A 6131-nucleotide genomic window follows, 5' to 3' on the forward strand; every position below is an offset into this window, starting at 1 on the left:
CACTCCTGTTTCAGCCGAGATAACACATCATTCAACCTCAGTTACAAATGATTAACATAATACGCAAAGAAACATGCACAACAAGATCACCACCACAGCTACTTTACGGCTCAAACCTCTTCTGCTTCATCTCTCTTCTTCTGTTGATTTCACAGTTTGTTGATTCTGAATGGTCAACAAACAGTCAACAGACAAATCTGAAGTACATAACAGAACTAAAACATCCACTTTGGACGCCAAGACTTGTTGCGTCATCAATGGAACCTTCCTGGAGGGAAAGTGTGCTTGGAAAGCGTGTCTATGTGTCAATCTCTACATCAGCATACTACCTAGGATACTACCTAGGATACTACCTAGGATACTACCTAGCATAGTACCTAGGATACTACCTAGCATAGTACCTAGGATACTACCTAGGATACTACCTAGCATAGTACCTAGGATACTACCTAGCATAGTACCTAGGATACTACCTAGCATAGTACCTAGGATACTACCTAGCATACTACCTAGGATACTACCTAGCATAGTACCTAGGATACTACCTAGGATACTACCTAGGATACTACCTAGCATAGTACCTAGGATACTACCTAGCATACTACCTAGGATACTACCTAGCATAGTACCTAGGATACTACCTAGCATACTACCTAGGATACTACCTAGGATACTACCTAGCATACTACCTAGGATACTACCTAGCATACTACCTAGCATAGTACCTAGGATACTACCTAGCATACTACCTAGGATACTACCTAGGATACTACCTAGCATACTACCTAGGATACTACCTAGCATACTACCTAGCATACTACCTAGGATACTACCTAGCATACTACCTAGCATACTACCTAGGATACTACCTAGCATACTACCTAGGATACTACCTAGCATACTACCTAGGATACTACCTAGCATACTACCTAGGATACTACCTAGCATACTACCTAGGATACTACCTAGCATACTACCTAGGATACTACTGAAGGAGTAAAGGAGTGAATAAGCCATGCATTCTATGTCGTGTATTAGAACATAGTCCTTTGTCTGAGTCCTCTCAGTCTTTCTCATCCAGAAGAGAGAGAGACAGCGAGAGAGAGAGAGAGAAAGCGAGAGAGGGAGAGAGAGACAGAGAGAGAGAGGGAGAGAGAGAGAGGGAGAGAGAGAGAGAGAGAGAGAGAGAGAGAGAGAGAGAGAGAGAGAGATGTACTAGAATGACCTATCATCAAAGCAGGAAATGGAAACACAAGGCCACTGATGGAACATTAATCATCTTCAAGGTGCTTGTGTGTGTGTGTGTGTGTGCGTGCGTGCGTGTGTGCGTGTTACAGTGAAGGCTATGTAAACACATGTGCTTGTAACGACATCTGTACCCCTCCTGACCGACAGCCACACAGAAGAGGAAGTCTCTCCGCTTTCAGCCGACCCTCAATGACAACACCACCATCACACACACACACACACACACACGCTTCCCCGTGATTCAGAAAGTGTGACCCAATCCACTCCTGAAACAGTCACACGCGCTCCATCGCAGAGCAGATACTGCATGTGTTGGGCCGATGTTTACACATCTGGACATCTGGTAAACAAACCCCGCCCCCGGGGCGCTTCGTGGCGTAGCACACTAACTCGCTCACCACGTAATCGCAAGGTTCCTGGTTCGATTCGGACCCTCGACCTATCCTGCATGTCATCCCTCCTCTCTCTCTCTCTCCCATCCTTCCTGTCAACCTCTACTATCTCTGTCCCAATAAAGCAGAAATGCCCTAAAAACATATTTAAAAAAAAGAAAAAAAACTCCCCCAACATACTGTATCTAATAGGCACACAAACACGACCGTTGTTTCTGTGTCCCACGGCAACGGTCAGAATGTCTCGATGCCACATCTGTCTGTGATTGGTGCAGCTGGCTTCACTGGAGAAATAGGAGAAATTCCCCCCAGAAGGAGAAAAATGCAGACATTGGCTAATTGTGAAATTTTCCCCAAAATAAACCTCTTCATGTCTGGTATGTGAGACTGGGTCAACATCAAGAGTCTTTTGAGAAGCGATTTGTGTACATCAACTGGAGCAGTCTGAGGACATGGAGCCCAGAGACAAGGTCAAACCCCCTCTGTCTCTCTGGTCCAACAGGCACAGTGAGGGTGTAAGCTGTCCAGTGCAGTGTGTGTGTGTGTGTGTGTGTGTGTGTGTGTGTGTGTGTGTGTGTGTGTGTGTGTGTGTGTGTGTGTGTCCATTCGCATGTCTTGGACCACTGCCCACTGCGTTCTCATCTCTGGTCACCAGATGGCCTCTCTCAAAAGAAGACTCTCACTTCTGTCTCTCTCTTTGTTGAAGCGGGCCTCTGGGACTGACTGACTGACTGACTGACTGACTGACTGACTGACTGACTGACTATCTATCTCATGCCTCAGTAAATACAAGCTCACTGCACTGACTGCAGCACAGAGGCTCCTCTGTGTTGTTTCAAGAGAAAGAAAGAGGATCAAACTAAATCTTTAAGAACATTACCCCTGACTGCTCACTGGCGGTTCCCATGTATTCATTCCGACCTGTCGGGGAAACAACGTTCTTTTTGTTGGTCCTCTGCAATCAATGTGATTGATGCTACGCTAGCAGGCTGAATGCTAATAGGCAGGGGAGAGCCTGATGGCTTTGGAGATGGACCCCGTCCAAGCTGTCTTGTAGGAGGGGACGGGGGGCAGGGACAGAGACAGGGACGGGGAGAGGGGCAGGGAAAGGGACAGAGACAGGGACGGGGAGAGGGGCAGGGAGAGGGACAGAGACAGGGACGGGGAGAGGGGCAGGGAGAGGGACGGGGAGAGGGGCAGGGACGGGGGCATGGAGAGGGGCAGGGACAGGGACAGAGCCAGGGCTAGTGCAAGGGCCAGGGACAGGGCCAGGGACAGGGACAGGGACAGGGACAGGGACGGGGAGAGGGACGGGGAGAGGGGCGGGGAGAGGGGCAGGGACGGGGGCATGGAGAGGGGCAGGGGCAGGGGCATGGAGAGGGGCAGGGGCAGAGCCAGGGCTAGTGCAAGGGCCAGGGACAGGGACAGGGACAGGGAGACAGGGGCGGGGACGGGGACGGGGACGGGGACGGGGACGGGGACGGGGACGGGGACGGGGATGGGGAGAGGGAGAGGGACGGGGACGGGGACGGGGACGGGGACGGGGACAGGGACAAACATCAAGGTGTTACCTAGGAAATGTTGCAGAACACTGCATCACTACTATAATAACCATTCCTCACTAGGAAGCCAGCCCCTTTCAGGTTGTTTATCCGCTTTGCACTGTTTACACGGTTGTTTAAGGACAGAACAAGCTACTCAAGTCAACACATTTCCATGCAAGGCATTCTGGGTGGGCTTTTTTACATTTTACATTGTTTGGCTTCTAAGGGTTAAGGACAGAACAGAACAGGACAGAACAAACTAAGTATTTGGGTATACAGTCTTATTTGAAAGCTAAAGACATAGACACACACACACACACACACACACACACACACACACACACACACACACAGACAGACACACACACACATACACACCCGCCTATACATAATACAGCCCCCATAAGCATACTGTACTCACACTGTTCTACTAGTACTTTACTTTGGCTGCTGCCCCCTTGTGGTGAGTGTGAGTATTACTGAGGAGCCTTGATATGTACAGTAAGCACAGCAGAATCCCTCTATGTATGTAGCAGAGGTGATTAGGAGGTAGCCCTGCCTGAGACACTTGTGTCTCCCATGTGGGAGACCTGGGCTCGAACCCCAGTTCTTCCCAGTCAGAGGAGGTGTCTGAAGTTGGGTTGAAATAACGGTATCTGAAACTATTGATGAATAATGGAGGAGAAAGTAAAATTCTGTGAGTAGTTCTCTTAGTTTGAAGTCAATAATTGATTAGATTCCAGAACATTCAGAGCAGGTTAGAAAAATCCCTGAGCTTTTTCTGAGAATGTGAGACAGAGAAGTGGAGAGCAACATAAGCAGGACTCAACTTTCCATATCATATACACACACCTCCAGGGTACACACACACACACACACACACACACACACACACACACACACACACACACACACACACACACACACACTGTATATGATGCTAGAAGACGTCAGTCATTGATTGACAGATATTGTAAATGAGGAATGAAAGTAATAATAATAAAGTTCTGTATCTTAAAGTGGCTCATTAAGTCACTCAGTCCCCATCTATTAATGCCCCAGAGCCAAATGCCTTATCTATTAATGCCCCAGAGCCAAATGCCTTATCTTTTAATGCCCCAGAGCCAAATGCCTTATCTATTAATGCCCCAAAGCCAAACCGCTGCACTCCAGAATGGCCTTGCATTCCTGGCATACTGAAGGGCCTCTAAGAGACATCCCAGCCTGCTGATAGGGCACTGTAACGGGAGGGGGGGGAGCACTGGAGGGGGAGGAGGGGGAGGAGCACTGGAGGGGGAGGAGCACTGGAGGGGGAGGAGGGGGGGGAGCACTGGAGGGGGAGGAGGGGGAGGAGCACCTAGAAATAGGATGTGTAGAATGGACGTAGAATGGACTGCCTGGACTTCACCACCCAGCCTGGACTTCACCACCCAGCCTGGACTTCACCACCCAGCCTGGCTACCACCCAGCCTGGACTTCACCACCCAGCCTGGCTACCACCCAGCCTGGACTTCACCACTCAGCCTGGACTTCACCACCCAGCCTGGCTACCACCCAGCCTGGACTTCACCACCCAGCCTGGACTTCACCACCGCCCAAGTCCCGTATGAGTGTCAGGCTGCATGATGACCAACTGCCCCGCCCGTCTCTGGCCGTTGTGTCCGTGAGTGAGTGTCAGGCTGCAGCCGTGGCTGTCTGACACACGGCCCGCCAGCGAGACAAGGTCTACTGAGACGAGGTCTACTGAGACGAGGTCTACTGTGACAAGGTCTACTGAGACGAGGTCTACTGAGACGAGGTCTGCTGAGACAAGGTCTACTGAGACGAGGTCTGCTGTGGCTCATTCTCATCATAACCCTCCCTCTTATCTACAACAGTCACTGTGACCTCTGACCCTGGACATCCCGTCATGTTGACACGCCCCCGGGGGTCATGACATTTATTCTCAGTCAAGATCCAGACAGATACTGGGAATGTGCTTCATTCATAAAGTGCTTTGGTACCGATTCCTTTCTGTGAATCATGGAAACATCTGCACACTCGATGGTGTCACCGCAGGTGGAAAAACATTCGGCCGCAGAGGACAAAGTAAGCAGTGTTGCATGGAGGTTATTTTGGCATAGTTGCATCCCTGTTTCTTTCTGCCAACATCTTTAAGGGGATTTCAAACCGATCAAAAATGAGTTTGGTCTCATCTATCACACAGATCATATAAACATCGATGAACATCTTTAACGCTCTTGCCGAAGACATTCCCTCACATATGCCAGTTAGCTGACACCTTCATCCATTTTAGCTGACTTACATTGCAGTGAGTGCATACATTTCAGTATAGATGGTCCCAGCAGGAATCAAACCCACAACCTAAGCGTTGTTAGCTCCATGCTCTACCAACTGGGCCACAGAGGACCTCTTCACTGTGTGACGGGCGGGTTTTGAACCGCGGTCTCCCACATGGAAGACCCAAGCGTGTACCATTAGGCCGAGAGGACATCCTCAAGGTCTGAGGGGTGACAGTTGAGTTCATACATCTCAGACGGGGCTACCTCATCATGACAGCGTGATTCCACACCACCTCTGCTACAGCTGAAAGGGAGACGAGGCTGCACTTCTCCAATACAGCCACAGGGTGATGGCCAAGACTGTCTTACTGTAGGGACAGCTATCCCAGCACAGGCAACAGAGAGCCAGCATTTAGTCATGACCCAACAGAAACAGCAGCCAGCACTTAGTCATACCCCAACTGAAACAGCAGTCAGCATTTAGTCAGGTCCCAACAGAAACAGAAGCCAGCACTTAGTCACACCCGAACAGACACTACAGCTTGAACTATTTGAATATGAGCGCAGTAGTGTGCATCTGGTTTTGAGTGAATACAAATAAACAGAAATAGGTTTATAGGGGAACCTTTATTGCATGTTGTCGACTTTATGTTTTTCATGTCGCC

The sequence above is a fragment of the Argentina silus genome, assembly GCF_951799395.1.
Source record: "Argentina silus genome assembly, chromosome: 14".
Taxonomy (NCBI): Eukaryota; Metazoa; Chordata; class Actinopteri; order Argentiniformes; family Argentinidae; genus Argentina; species Argentina silus.